This window comes from Tenrec ecaudatus, chromosome 1, assembly GCF_050624435.1.
Source record: "Tenrec ecaudatus isolate mTenEca1 chromosome 1, mTenEca1.hap1, whole genome shotgun sequence".
In the NCBI taxonomy this organism is placed as follows: domain Eukaryota; kingdom Metazoa; phylum Chordata; class Mammalia; order Afrosoricida; family Tenrecidae; genus Tenrec; species Tenrec ecaudatus.
The window spans coordinates 152,990,027-153,006,085 of NC_134530.1; positions in this window are offsets into that span (position 1 = coordinate 152,990,027).

Consider the following 16,059-nt stretch of genomic DNA (forward strand, 5'->3'; position numbering starts at 1 on the left):
GACCCAAAGTCCATCTGTAGACAACAGGACATCAACTTACAGAAAGGTTGTGAAAAGGAGATGAGCCAGTCAGGGTGCAGTGTAGCAACAATGAAACATACAACTTTCCTCTAGTTCTTAAATGCTTCCTGCCCACCACTCATGACAGATTGCTACCTTACAAATTCAGCTAGACCAAAAGATGTACACTGGTACATATAGAAACTGGAAACATAGGGAATCCAGGACAGATAAACACCTCAGGCCCAGTGGTGAGAGTGGTGATACCGGGAGGGTGGAGGGAAGGTGGGGTAGAAACAGGCAACCAATGACAAGGATCTCCATATAACCCCCTCCATGGGGGACAGACAACAGAAAAGTGGGTAAAGGGAGATCTTGGACAGTGTAAGACATGACAAAATAATCATTTATAAGTTATCAAGGGTTCATGGGGGGCAAGAGGGCAGGGAGGGAAGGGAAAAATGAGCTGTTACCAAGGACTCAAGTAGAAAGCAGATGTTTTGAGAATGATGATGGCAACAAATGTACGAATGTGCTTGACACAATGGATGGATGGATGGATTGTGATAAGAGTTGTATGAGTCACCGATAAAATGATTTTTTTTTAAAAAAAATGGATAGTGAGACTTTGGACATGTTATCAGGAATGACTAGTCTCTGGAAAAGGTCATCGCTCTTAGTAGAGGGAGGGAAAAAGAGAAAGACCTGCAATGAGAAGGATTGACACAGTGGCTGTAACAATGGGCTCAGGATAACAATTGTGAGCATGGCCCAGGACTGAGCAGCATTTCATTCTGTGGTCTATAGGGCCACGATGCATGGGGACAGACTTAATAGCACCTAATAGCAACAAGAAGAGTCACCTGTCTTGAATCTTAATGGAGGGTTGGCTAACTTATAAGCCCACTAGTTCAGTAGCCATTTTCCCTGTTGTTCTATCTCCTCTCAAGAATTCCAGAACCATGGGATCCAACTATAGCACCATGCCACACTGAGCTAGGAAAACCCACTTGTTTCTCAGCTCTATGACTCTCTTATTTATAAATGAAGTCTAATGGGTTTTTGCTTCCCTTCTCCTCTCCGAAAGCAAACAGTGACATCCAGGAGGGGTGAAGCATAAGTTCCACCGCACCTCAAAGGGGTGGTTGCTGAGTCAAATCAAGCTTCCATATGAAACTAGGCAGGAAGACGCACTCGTGGAGAAGCTTGGGCAGTTATTCACTTGAGAGAAGGTGAACATAGAATTAAGGTAGGAATAAGGATAGAGAAGAGTGGATTGATTCTAGAGATATTTTAATAATACAAATGATTCGAGGTGACGATCCCTTAAGACATGTTAGGATCAAAGATGGCGCTCGGCGCTCTAGCTTGGGTGAGTTCAGTAGATGATGCAACTCACAAATGCATTATTGAATGGAAAACTGATCTGCTTTGTAAATCTCCACCTACATCACAATAAGAAATGTCATGTAAAAGAAATGAAACACAAACAAAAATAATGAAATGAAAAGCCTTTAGTTGAAATAGGCCAATGTATAAAGACCATAGCTTAGCGGTTACCTGGAGTAGGAGGTGGGGGAAAGGGAGAGGCATGGCTTAGGGCAGCGGTTCTCAACCTATGGGTTGTAACCCCTTTGGGGGCCAAATGACCCTTTCACAGGGGTTGCCCAATTCATAATAGTAGCAAAATTACAGTTATGCAGTAGCAATGAAAATAATTTTATGGTTGGGGGCGGCACCACAACCTGAGGACCTGTATTAAAGGGTCATGGCCTGAGGAAGGTCGAGAACCACTGGCTTAGCGGGTACTGAGTTTCTGGTAATGAGGGATTACTTTGGGAAGGAATAGCAGTGATGGTTGCATAGTGTGGTGACTGCTATGATTGCCATAGAAGTATGCAGGTAAGAGTTGTTGCATTGGAAAATATTTTGTCATAATTTCACCACAAGAAATAAAGCAATAAAAAGCAAAGCAAATAATTAGATTTGTTTCAGACAATGCTTAGGATGAGATAATATTTTCTGTGTTTTTAAATCATTTTATTGGGGGCTCGTACAGTTCTTATCACAATCCATATATACATCGATGGTGTCAAGCACATTTGTACATTTGTTGCTATCATCATTCTCAAAATATTTGCCTTCTACTTGAGCCCTTAATATCAGCTGCTCATTTCCCCCTCCCTCATGAACCCTTCATAGTTCATAAATTATTATTTTTTCCCATATGTTACACTGTCGAACGTCTCCCCCCGCCCTCTCCTCTGCTGTCCATTCCCCAGGGAGGAGACTATACATAGATTCTTGTAATCGGTCCCCCCCTTTTTTTAAATCATTTTATTGGGGGCTCATACAATTCTTATCACAATCCATACATACATCCATTGTGTCAAAAACATATGTACATTTGTTGCCATCATTCTCAAAACATTTGCCTTCTACTTGAGCCCTTAATATCTGCTGCTCATTTTCCCCCTCCTTCCCCACTCCCCCCTACCTCATGAACCCTTCATCATTCATAAATTATTATTATTTTGTCATATATTACACTGTCCGATGTCTCCTCCTGCCTTCTTCCTGTAATCAGTTCCCCCTTTCTACCCCACATTCTCTCTACCCTCCAGGCATCGCTGCTCTCATCACTGGTTCTGGAGGAGTCATCTCTGCTGGATTCCCTGTGATAATTTCAGATGGTGCTACGGAGGGCTTCCAAAATTCCATAGAAAAATTCCATTTTTTAATTCCATGTTTCCACAAACTTTTTCAAGTCCTCACATACAAGGTAGGTAGTTATAAATTTATCAGAAGTAGGAGATAGGAAACCTAGGAATAAAAATTGAGGATCATCCAGTTTTGGGGGGTGTAGGAGTACCAACCAGATACTTATGCGATCCTTATGTCAAAGTGAGCCTTCCAGTGGTGTAAATTCCATCTGCTCCCTGTATGTTTGCGGCAGTTTCGCTGTTATCTTTGCATGGTGAATGTTAATGACAGCATTTCCAGGGAGAAAGCACGTTCCTGAAACAAAGTGGAAACCAACAGGAAAGCCTTACTCGTTTAGTGAATTCAGACATTCAGAAGCTGTGTTCTCTGAGTGAACCGAGGCACTGTGGGTGACTTTAATCTGCCGAATAAGCCCTCTTTCAGACAACTTTCTGGCAGCAACTACAGCGGGCACCTCCTCCCTGTGTTCTGTCTGATCCCAGCTTGTATCCCCACCAGGCTTCAAAGGGATGGGTCCTGGCTCCCAAGGCAAGCTGAAATGTAGCCGAGGACCAGGGCAACAGTGCACATGCCAGAAGATGCAGTAGAACGACGGCAGGAACAAGGATGAAGAGGAGTGGGTAGATTCTCGAGGACTCTGAATGAGGACAGATGCGAGCTCTGACGTAAATCACTGCTGGTTTTCACTTGGGCAGCGGTCACACGTTTGTGATAAGAACTGCCTGACCCTTCTTACACTGGCTCGTGGACAGGTGGTCTGACTTTTTCTTGACCAAGCAGACATCTGGAGGGTCTGGAAGCTGATGCCTACGTGCCAGCTGCTAGCTTTAGGAGATTTCTTGTCCGTCGTGGTCTGCAGTTCAACTTTGACTCTTACCAATCTTAAGTATAACAGAAAAGGCATTGCGCAGGCCAGCGGCTGGGGATCTATTAACACAGCTACTGTGGGAGGCCATCTCACGGAGGGGTTCGCAGTGAACTGACCCTCTCCTCTGCCAAACGTGATGTCCCTTTCTAGCAACTTCTTTCCTGGGGACATGGCCATGGTAAGCCGATAAAGCCTTGCCATCTCATTTCTTTATTTCTGCTTTTTTATTAATCACTTTGTCGGGGCTTATAACAAATCTTAAAACAAGCCATCGGGAGGGAGGGGGGGAAAAAAAGAGGACCTGATGCAAGGGGCTTAAGTGGAGAGCAAACGCCTTGAGAATGATTGGGGCAGGGAATGTATGGATGTGCTTTATACAATTGATGTATGTATATGTATGGATTGTGGTAAGAGTTGTTTGAGTCCCTAATAAAATGTAAAAGAAGAAAAGAGAAAAAAATGATTAGGGCAAAGACTGTACAGATGTGCTTTATACAATTGATGTATGTATATGTATGAACTGTGAAAAGAATTGTATCAGCCCCAATAAATTGTTAAAAAAAAATTTTTAAAAATCAAAGGTATTAAAAAAAAAGCCATCATTTGATTGTATTAAGCACTCTTATACATCTGTTGCCATCAACATTTCAAAAAATGTTTCTTTCTACTTGAGCCCTTGATCTCAGCTTCTCTTTTTTTCCTAAGGAATGTTCTGGCTGTACTTTCCCAAAATGGATTGATTTATTCTTCTGGCAGTTCATGTAGTCTTTTCAGTATTCTTCATGCTTTCAAAAAAAGGACAATTTTTTCAACTGGAGGCTTTCACAGTATAAAGAAGCTCAAAAGAACTACGTGTTTGGTATAAGACAAGACTTCTGCCAAAGATGCAGTCGGCTCCAGTCTTTAGAAGGTGCTGCCGGATCTGGCTTGTTTCATCCTTTCAATAAACTCTTTACTTCTAACAGAAGCCCCACTTCGCCTTTTTGCCAATAATGTCGCCACTACCCACTCTTGTTTCCTACAAATATTGGCGCATCATTGCAAGGTGGTGGCAGGGTTGTATTGGGGTGTGTGTGTGTGTGTGTGTGTGTGTGTGTGTGTTACCCCCTCCTGAAATGCATGACCCAAATAAATTCTAATGCAGCTACCCTGAGCCTCCAAATACCATTCTAACAAGGGCTCAGAGGGTTCTCCGGCCTTTTCATATTTCCTTATACATTTTTCTCCAAATAAGCTCTCTTTTTATGTTTACACTATCTAGCCTGAGGTGTGCCTTTGTATCCCTTTTATGTGACCTTGACAAATGAATACCTCTTATGACAAAAAATTAAGATATTAATGAGAAAGACACACACACACAGACACACACGCACGGTGTTTCTATCCTGAGAGACACGGGGGTAGAAAAATTGCAATCTACTTCTAGCCCAGCCTTCATTTTTTGGCAACTTAGTTCTGTCACCTGGAGCCAAAGTGCCCCCTATGACTCACTCAATTCACCTTCTTTGAAGATTGGAGTCACACTGGTTTTATTCCTCATCTTTTCATGCTCAATGGCCCTTTCTAACATTTAAAGTAGTAACCTGTGGTTTGGGGAGGCCATTAGCCAATTCTGTTCCCTTCACAGCATCTACCTGCTGAGCTATTGTGGTCCAAGTCCTCTGACCTGGTTTGAAGCAATGGCTATTGGAACAAAGCCTTCTGTTAGACCCTAACTGTTCAAGCCTTAAACATATTCTTGGTCAAATGGGGGAAACGTAAAGTCATTCATATTTTATCTTTTATGGTTGCCTTGATATTTACTTATCATACCCAATATATATATTTACCCCAAACAAGCCAAACTCACTGTCATCTAGTTAATGCCAGCTCATAGGAATGCTATGGAGGGTTTCCAAGACTGTAAATATTTACAGGAGCAGACAGCTCCATCCATGTCCTGAAGAGTGGCTGGTGAGTTTGAACTGCTGACCTTGTGGTTAGAAACCTAACACCTAACTGAGGTAGTTAATTTACTGTGCCAACCTGGCCGATAAACACATGTGGGGTTAATTGAAGGGCGGAAGGGTAAATGGCTCAGTGAGCCTCGCCTTTCTAGTTCTTGGGTCTCTTGCTTTGTGATGGTTGGACCAGGGTGCAGTTGCCTTAGCCAGTTTCCTGCTTCAGCTGTCAAGGCTCACTTCCTGCCAGACATCCCTGAGGAGAAGCCACATGAACCTACCCCGATGTAGCCCTGGGTGCTGGAGCAGCTGCATGGAGACCCCTGCTGGCACTGAGATGCTTACATGTTCACTGATTCGGCTTTCCTACTGCAGTTGGTATAATAGTGTGCGTTTTGTGAGATGGAGGAGGACTTTGTGGATTGGTGTTGCACATTAATGTTGGATTTGTGGACTTGGTCAGCACTGGGTTGGGATTTGAGATGTTTCCTTGATGTGCACTTAACCTTTTATAAAACTCTTAGACATGAGTTTCTGTGGATTTGTTTCTCTACAGTACCCAGACTAACACACTAACCCACAGCGGTACTAGAGCTCCCTAGTGTACAGACTTCATAATAGTTCAGTTTTATTCTTATGGTTCCTATGAACTGGAACTGACTCAAAGGCACCTAAAAACAGCAACAATAATTTGTATTATTTCTTTCATAGAACCAGGAACTGTTTTGACTACTTTTAATGGACTACCAGATTTGTCCCAAGAACCCAATGAGGCAAATACTATTGAAACAAGAACTCTCCATATAATTTTTGTGCAGTGTATGCTCAATCCTCATCCTGAATATAAAAACCCACTGCCATCGATTCAATTCCAACCCGTAGCGACCTGTATAGGGTTTTCAAGACCGTCAATCTTCACAGGAGCAGATCTTTGTCCCAAGGAGCCACCAAGTGGGTTTGAACAAATGCGCATGTGGTTAGCAGTCCAACCTACTGGGCCACACCGCCAGGGCTCCATGCTGCTACGAGCAGGTATGTAGAGTCTCTAGCTCATTAATGGGCGAGGTAGGCAGAGGGACTCCGTGCAGCCAGACACTCACCTGACACATAAATACTTTTATCCTGATTGCCCACTGCACCTACTCCTCATTTATTACGTTAAAGGAGAATGGCAACAATGTAATTTACACCAAGCTAAGTTCGGACAAGGACTTATTTATTTATTTTTAAGCAGTTCTGTTGACATGTAATTCGTGTACCATACAATTTAATGATTTAAATATAGCAAAAAGTTTTGCATTTATCAACACAATTTTACAACATTGTTTTTATTCTTGCATCCATTAGTATTAGCTCCTCATCTTCCCCCAAGCTCTTCTGCCATAACCTAAGAAGCAGTTACTCTAGTTACTGTCACTATAGCTGTATTGATCCAGAATTTCATATAAATAAATTCATTAAAAAAAGGAAGGACTTATTTATTGAATTTATAAATCCTCTCTGATCATTCATAATTCATTTCTCGTTTTCTCCACTATTTTGTCTCTTCCTCATTCATGTTCAGGGAATAGTTGAGTGATGTATTCGCACGTGAGTTAAAACTCTAGTTCTCACAGCTCCAAGAGTATAAACAGATTGAGAATAAATGGTGTAAAAGCAAAGATAGATAAACAGCAACCACAGGAAAATGGAATGATTACATTATTATCAGACGAAATGGACTTTAAAATTTAAAAAAGTTACTAGACATAGTGATATTTTATAACGACGAGGCAAAGCTCTCAAGACTATACAATGATAAATAATATAGTATTTCTGTAAGAGCATAGAAAGCTTTATTAACATATAAAAATGTGAAGCTATTGTCTTTTGACATCTTCTCCATCTAGAGCTATGTACTTTAATGGCAGTGTTTCAATATTTCAACCCTTCCCAGAAGAATTCTGTGTCCGTTGATTCAGACCATGGCTAAACACCAGTCTAGTATCCTTGAGGGACTCAAATTATGTGCTTTTGAGGTGTTTTGGTTATTATTATTATTATTTTTTAGTTTGGGGAACCAAAAAGTCAGAAAGGACAAGATCAGGGCTGTATGGTGGATGGGGTAAGGTTTCTCAAGGAAATTCTTGTTGGGCAGAATGAATGGGTACATTGTCATGATGCCAACTACCTTTCTCAAAGCAACAAGCAGATGCCATCATTATTTAGTCCTCCAAAAATGCCTGGAGCATCCCTAAAGTTTATTGTCATGACCTTTGCTCTGGACCTGTCTGTTTTTGCTCCGACTGGACCATTTCCAGCTCTTGCCATTGCTTTCATTGTTCTTTGCCTTCATGATTGTCCTGGTAAAGCCGTGTTTCATCCCTGTTATAATTCTTCAAAGAAAAGCTTCAGGATATTGACCCCAACTTGGCTAAAATTTCCATTGAAACCTCTAATCTGCCCTTGATCTTGGTGCACCAGTTTTGGCATCCATTCAGTGTAATTTTTCATTTAGAATTATATAAGCTGAGCTCCTTGAGATGTCTATGGCGTTGGCTATTGATTCTGCTGTTAATCATTGGGTAGGGCATGGAAAGATGAATATTTTCCTTTCATAATGCTGTGGTCGCTGCGCCACGGTGAGCTTCGTCTTCAGGAAGATGGGCTGTCTCGCTCCATCTCAAGACAAGCTATCCACTTGTAAACGGCTAATTTCTCTAGAGCATTGTCACCCTAAGCCTTTAGTAAAACATCAGTGATTTCACCATTTTTTCACCCATGCTTCATCATCAGTTTGATGTTTGTTCTTGCTGCCATTTTAGCAATTTCTATTGCTCTGATAGGGGCTGTTTTCAAACGAATATTTTACCCTTCTGAGTACTTCAGACAAGCCCCTGCTCAGACATATTATAAGCACTCAGTAAAAGTTTATTTTGTTGAAAAACTGTTTTTTAAAATCATGTATAGTTTTTTCCATGATTTTGAAGACCCCTCATAGGATGGAGTTAAGGCAGTACTTACAGGGAGATCTATAGCTCTATCGCTATAAATGCTTATAAATGCACAATTAATAAGGAATTTTGGTGGCACAGTGGTGGAGTGTTCAGCTGTTAACTGAAAGGTTGGCAGTTCTTGCCCAGCCAGCAGCACTAGAGGAGAAAGACCTGGAGGTCTGTTTCTGGACAGATTAAGGCCACGAAGGCCCTACTGGGCAGGTCTGGTCAGTCACCTGGCTTCACCAGGAGTCAGGATCTCCTCGGCAGTGTCCAGCAATACCAACTGTGCCAAGACACTAGAAAACAAAGAGAAAATGGATGCAAAAGCAGCCAGAGGGGAGGAAATGATAAATATCAAAATGGAAATTTATGATATAGAAATTAGAAAAAAAAATAGAGAAAATCAGTGACATCAAACTTGGTTCTTTGAAAAGATCAATAAAATTGTTCACAAATCTTTAGCTAGTGTGACTAAGAAAATAAAGAAGACTAAAATTACTAGAATAAGAAATGAGAGGAGACATTCTGTAATGTTACAGAAATAAGAAGGCGTGTAAAGGAATATTCTAAACAATTGTAACTCAATAATTGAGGTAACAGATAAAATGGACAAGTTCCAAGAAAGACACAAACTACCAAAAATGCCCCAAGAAGAAACAGACTATTTGAATAAACCTTTAACAAACAAAGAGATTAAATCAATAATTAAAACCCTATCCACAAAGAAAAGCCCCTGTCAAGGTAATTTCTATCCTTAGCATTCTGCAAAAACATTCAAAGAACTAACACTGATTTTTCTCAAAATCTTCCAAAATTCATAGGGTAAACACTCCCCAACTCATTTTTCCCTTTTTATTTTAAAATAATTTTACTGGGTGCTTGTACAGCTCTTATCACAATCCATCCAGCCATCCATTGTGTCAAGGACATCTGTACATATGTTGCCATCATCATTTCAAAACACTTTCCTTCAACTTGAGCCCTTGGTATCAGCTCCTTGTTTTTTTCCCCTCCCTCCAGCCCTCCCTCAAGTACCCCTGATACTTTATATTAGTTTTTCATGTCATACACTGATGGATGCCTCCCTTCACCCACTTTTCTGCTGTCTGTCCCCCCGGGGGGGGGGACAAATGGTGGTCAGATCTTCTTTTGTTCCCCACCTTCCCCCTCCCCTCCTGGGATCGCTCTCTCATTCATTATTCATCCTGAGGGGTTTATCTGTTCTGGATCTTCTGTGTTTCCAACTCTGGATGCTAATATACATTATGTTTGAGTATAATGTTCTATTTTTTCAGATACATGAAAAGACCATTGATTTTGTTTGTTTCCAATTGGCATTGATTGGCTATTTACAGTAGTTTGTAAAAAGAAAATACATTCTAACAACTGAATGAGGTTGTTTCTACATTTTACGCAGTGACAGACCGACATATCCATTTAATCTGCAAAAGTGCAGCAACACTAATATTGAAATACAGGTAACCAAAGGTCCCAGAGCAACCATAAGAAGGAGTCATCATCAAGATCAGCTGTGCCAACATCCCACCCATCTCGACACGTGTTATGATTTCACGTATCCAGCTGCCTGAGGCGTCCTTTACACCTTTGTGCTGTCTCGGCTATTTGAAGCGAGGGTGCTGTGCAGATGCTACTGAACAGGCAGCCCAGGTTTCAAAGTCCGTCTTCCTGTTAATGACTGCTAATGCAGTTCCGCATCAAGTAGCTAGAATTGTGGATACAACTCCTCCTTTGTGTACCCCAGCCAAGGAATGGATGGTTTTACAGCGATGTGAAGAAAGACACCTTTGTGGCTCGGCATCTGTGAATCAGCTCCAGGCCGCAGTAGCTGTGCAGACAGATACCACTGTAAGTATTCTCCATAGAACTGCGGAAACCCTGGTGGGGACTGAGCATGATAGTGGGACAGGAGGAAAGTCAAGGGAAATAGAGGAAAGAGCTTGGAGGCAAAGGGAATTTATAGAGGTCTAGATAAAGACATGTACATGTGCAAATATATTTATATATGAGGATGGGGAAATAGATCTATGTTCATATATTTATAAGTTTAGTATTAATATAGCAGAAGGACCTTGGGCCTCCACTCAAGTACTCCCTCAATGCAAGAATACTTCTATTAAATTGGCATTCTATGATGCTCACCTTCCTGACACAACTGCTGAAGACAAAGTGGGTGAATAAGCAAAAGTGGGTGAATAAGCAAAAAGAAAGCTGATGGTGCCTGGCTATCAAAAGATATAGCATCTGACGTCTTAAAGGCTTGAAGAAAAACAAGTGGCCAACTAGCTCAGAAGCAACAAAGCCCACATGGAAGAAGCACACCAGCCTGTGTGATCACGAGCTGGCAAAGGGAGCAGTTATCAGGCATCCAAGAACAAAAAAATTATATCATTGTGTGCTCACCTCCATGATACAATCGCTGAAGACAAATAGGTGCATAAACAAATGCGGTGAAGAAAGCTGATGGTGCTCTGCTATCAAAAGGTATACTGTCAAAAAAAAAGGTATAGTGTCTGGGGTCTTAAAGGCTTGAAGGTAAACAAGCGGCCATCTAGCTCAGAAGCAACAAAGCCCACATGAAAGAAGCACACCAGGTGTCGAAGGGATCAGGTATCAGGCATCATCAGAACAAAAATCTCACCATAGCGAATGAGGTGGGGAGTGTGGAGTGGAGAACCAAAGCCCATTTGTAGGCCACTGGACATCCCCTTACAGCGGGGTTTTGGGGAGGATATGAGCCAGACAGGGTGCGATTTAGCAGTGATGAAAAAATACAACTTTCCTCTAGTTCCTAAATGCTTCCTCCGCCCCCCCCCCCCTCCACTGTCATGATCTGAATTCTACCTTGCAAGTCTGGCTAGACCAGAGGATGGACACTGGTACAGATAGGAACTAGAAACACAGGGAATCCAGGGTGGATGATCCCTTCAGGACCAGTGGTTTGAGTGGCGATACTTGGAGAAGAGAGGGAGAGTGGATTGGAAAGAAGGAACCGATTACAAGGATCTACATGTGACCTCCTCCCTGGGGGACGGACAACAGAAAAGTGGGTGAAGGGAGACGTTGGACAGGTCAAGATTTGACAAAATAATAATTTATAAATTATCAAGGGCTCATGAGGGAGAGGGAAGTGGGGAGGGAGGGGGGAAAAAAAGAGGACCTGATGCCAAGGGCTTAAGTGGAGAGCAAATGTTTTGAGAATGATGAGGGCAATGAATATACAAATGTGCTTGACACAATTGAGGTATGTATGGACTGTGAAAAGAGTTGTATGAGCCCCTAATAAAATGACTTTAAAAAATTCTCCATAGCCAGTAGCAGGTTGCAACCAATGAATCTATTCAACCAGTCTTCTTTCAAAAGCCTTGAGATATTCTGACTGATCCAGTGAATTCATTTCCAGAGACAGTTACAGTCATGGTCATGGCCTCTGCTCCACCTACATCACACCTCTTGGCCTCAGAGTCAAACAAAGCAATTACTTTTTGTAAACATATATATATATATATATATATATATTTATCATTTTCTTGGGGGCTCATACAACTCTTATCACAATCTATCCATCCATCCATCCATTATGTCAAGCACATCTGTACATTTGTTGCCATCATCATTCTCAAAACATTTGCTTTCTACTTGAGCCTTTGGTATCAGCTCCTCATTTCCCCTTCCCTTCCTGCCCCCCTCTCACAAACCTTTGATAGTTATAGATTTTTTTTCCATATCTTATATCATCCTCCATCATCCTTCACCCACTTTTCCATTATTCGTCCCCCTGGGAGAGGGTTCTAGATTGATCCTTGTGATTGATTCCCCATTTCTCCCCACACCCTCCTATAATCCTCCTGGTATCTCTAAACTCCTTGTTGGCCCTGAGGGGTTTATCTATCCTGGATTCCCTATGTTTCAGTATCTTATCTGTAGCAGTGTGTATACTCTGGTCTAATCCGATTTGTAAGGTAGAATTGAGGTCATGATAGTGGGGAAGGAAGCACCAAAGAGCTAGAGGAAAGTTGTGTGTTTCATTGGTGCTATACTGCACCCTGACTGGCTCATCTCTTCCCTATGACCCCTCCGTGAGGGGATGTCCAATTGTCTACATGGACTTTGGTTCTCCACTCTGGCCCCCACCCCACCATTCACCTTGGGTATGGTTTTATTCTGGGTCTTAGATGCCTGATGCCATTGACACCTAGTGATCACACAAACTGGTCTACTTCCTCCATGTGAGCTTTGTTGCTTCTCAGCTAGATGGCTGCTTGTTTGTCTTCAAGTCTTTAAGACCCCAGATGCTATATCTTTTGATAGTTGGGCACCATAAGCTTTCTTCTCCATGTTTGCTTATGCACCTGCTTTGTGTTCAGTGATCATGTCGTGAAGGTGAACATCATGAAATGCTAGTTTAATAGAACAAAAGTGTTCTTGCATTGAGGAAGTACTTGAGTAGAGGTTCAATGTCCAACTGCTACTAAACCCATAAATATATGCACATAGTTCTATTTCCCTATCATCATATATAAATATACTTACATGTGTACATGCCTGTATTTCAACCTCTATAAATGTCCTTTGCCTCCTAGCTCTTTCCTGTATTTCCTTTGACTTTCTTCTTGTCCCACTATCATGCTGAGTCTTCCTTTGGGTTTCAGTAATTCCTGTCGGTTGCATTGCCCTTGATCAAGCCCTACCACGCATCTTACACCCTCCTTGCCACCTATTTTGGATCACTTGTTGTTCCCTTGTCCCTGGGTTTATTAACACCACTTGCTTTCCCCCACCTCCCTCTCTCCCATGACCCCCCAGAACCGGTCCCCTTGTTTTCTCCTCTAGATTATTTATCCCACCTATCTTATCTAAATAGACCTGCAGAGATAATAGGCACAAAACCAAGACAGAGCAAAACAAAGCAACAAAATTAAAAAAAATAAACCCAACCCCCCCAGAAAAAGAAAAGCCTGTAAATAGTTCAAGGTTTGTTTGTTGACCTTTAGAAGTGTTTTCCAGTTGAGTTTGATGGAGTGACAAACCCTGGCCCCAAAGACTATTTTTGTTACTCCCTTGGGCCTTCCTTGCTCTGCTCCCTTTGCTGTTCTATTGCACGCCCTTAGTGTTTTACCTCGATGTGGTGGGGTCAGATCGGGCACAATTTCCACACTGTGTCTCCAGTGTTGTCCACTGGAGGGCTATGGGTCTGCGAGGGATGTGCTTTGTAGAGGGGCCGGCCATATGGTCCTTTCTGTGCATTGGCTGCTCTGAGCAGGGATATTGGCCTCAAGGTTTGGTGGTCCAGGATGTGCTTCACTCTCTCTTCCTCCTCTTCATTTGTTCCCATGTGCTCTGATCATTCATGTCCCTCTCCCTGACTGTAGCTTCAGTGCTGTTCTCTGAAGTGAATTCTTCTGGTGGGGCGGCAACCCCCACTTTTTTAGCATAAACTTTGAGGTGTGAGTTGGAGACCTGTAGATAACAAATGCCCTTAAACTAAACCACTGCTGCCCAGCCTATAGTGCAGTGTAGAACTGCCTCATAGCTCTACATTTTTACAGAAGCAGACTGCCTCATGTCTCTCCTAAGGAGTACCTGATAGGTTTGAACCTCCAAGCTTTCAGTTATAGCCCAATACTTAACCCTTTATGCCATCAAGGTCCTCCCAATTCCTCAAAAATTTCCAAGGGTTATCTCTCAGGAACCATGCACAAAGATTTCATTATTTTGAATAAAATGAAGTTCTTTAACTCAAAGATGAATTTAAAAGATTCAAATCTTAAAGAAGAAACCTAGATAGATTCAAATATAAATATACATTTGAAAATGATAACCTAAGCTGTATATGGTGTACTCAAGGCATGAGACAAAACAAAGCTCCCGGAATTGACAGAGTGCCAGATGCAATGGTCAATAAGATGATACAGCACTGGAAACACTCACTCATATATATCAAGATATTTATAAGGCAGCTACCAACCGTATTTGTACCCATTCCAAACAAAGTTGAACCAATAGAATGAGGAAACTATCAAAAATATCATTCATATAACATGCATGTAACATTTTGAAGCAGCTGAAGCAATGAGCGCATCAACAGGGAACTGCCAGAAACCCCAGCTGGATTCAACGAAGGATGTGGCTCCAGGGATTCCACTGCTGACATCAGCTAGATTTGGGCTGAAAGCAGAGAACCCCAGAAAGATGTTTCTTGTGCCCTATTGGCTCTTGAAAGGCATTTGAGACTGTGTGGATCACACTGGATAATGTTGTGAAGAAAGGGAATTCATTTCATGGTTCCTTACATAGAGCCTGACAGAGACCAAGAGATGGTGGTTTGAAGAGAACGAGGGGATCGTGTGTGGCTTACTATCAGGAAAGGGGTGTGTCGGGGTTAATTCCTTTCACCATGCTTCTTCAGTCTGTGTGCTGAGCAAATAATCCAGGAAGCGTGAGAAAGATGAGGCTGTCTGTTCCTGTAAAGAGCTACAAAGCCTAGGACATTCACTCAACAGCAGTGTGCGGTTGTGTTTTTCTTGGGTGGGGGTAACTATATGAAGAAGAACTTAGTATCAAGATTTGAGGAAGGCTTATTAAGAATCTGTGATATATAGATGGTATAACATTGCTGGAAATGGTGACTTAGAGCACTTGCTGTTGAAAATCAGACTGTAGGCTTCAGTATGGACCATAACTCACTGTGAAGAAAGCAACTGAACTGGTAGACAACATCATGATCAGTGGGAAAAAGATTAAAGTTGTCAAGGATTTCATTTTACTTGGATCCACAGTCAACACTTATGGAAGCAGCAGTCTGCTGCACCAGATCCCTTTAACGTGTTAAAGAGCCAAGATAGCACTTTGACCTAAGGTGCACCTGACTCCACTCCTGGGATTTTCAATGGTCTCATATGCACGTGAAATTGAACAGTGCACCGGGAAGACCACAAAGGAAGCGATGCATTTGAATCGCGGTGCTCGTGAAGAATACTGAGAGCACCGAGGGCTGCTGGAAGAAGAGGCGACCCTTTCTGGAAAGAATTGTAGCCAGAACGGTCCTTAGAAGAGAGGAGGGTGAGACTTCATTTCACATCCTTTGAACGGATTACCTGGAGAACCTAATCCCTGTAAAAGAACACGATGCATGGAGAGCAGAAGGGCAGTGAAAAGAAGGCCCTCCAGGAGCTGGATGGACATCCAGGCTGCCACAGTGGCTTCCAAGATAGCAACCGTCGCGAGGCTGGCACAGACCGGGCAGCGCTGTGTTCTGTTGTGCATAGGGTTGATACAGTGCAGCTCATTATTTAATGTGGCTCTTCTAGCACAAGTCTCTGTAGTTTCTGTTGCGGGTTCGGATAAAAGAAGACACTACAATGTCCAATTAGAATTATTGAAGTCTTTATTTTTTATATCAGGCTGCAGTGGGATGGTCAAAGGGAACTTCTCTGCCGACTGCAGCTCCCTCTTCCCTGGCCAATTTATTTTATATTATTCAGGGAGGGTAGACTACAGAAAGCAGAAGAAAAAGCAAGTTAAAATACAC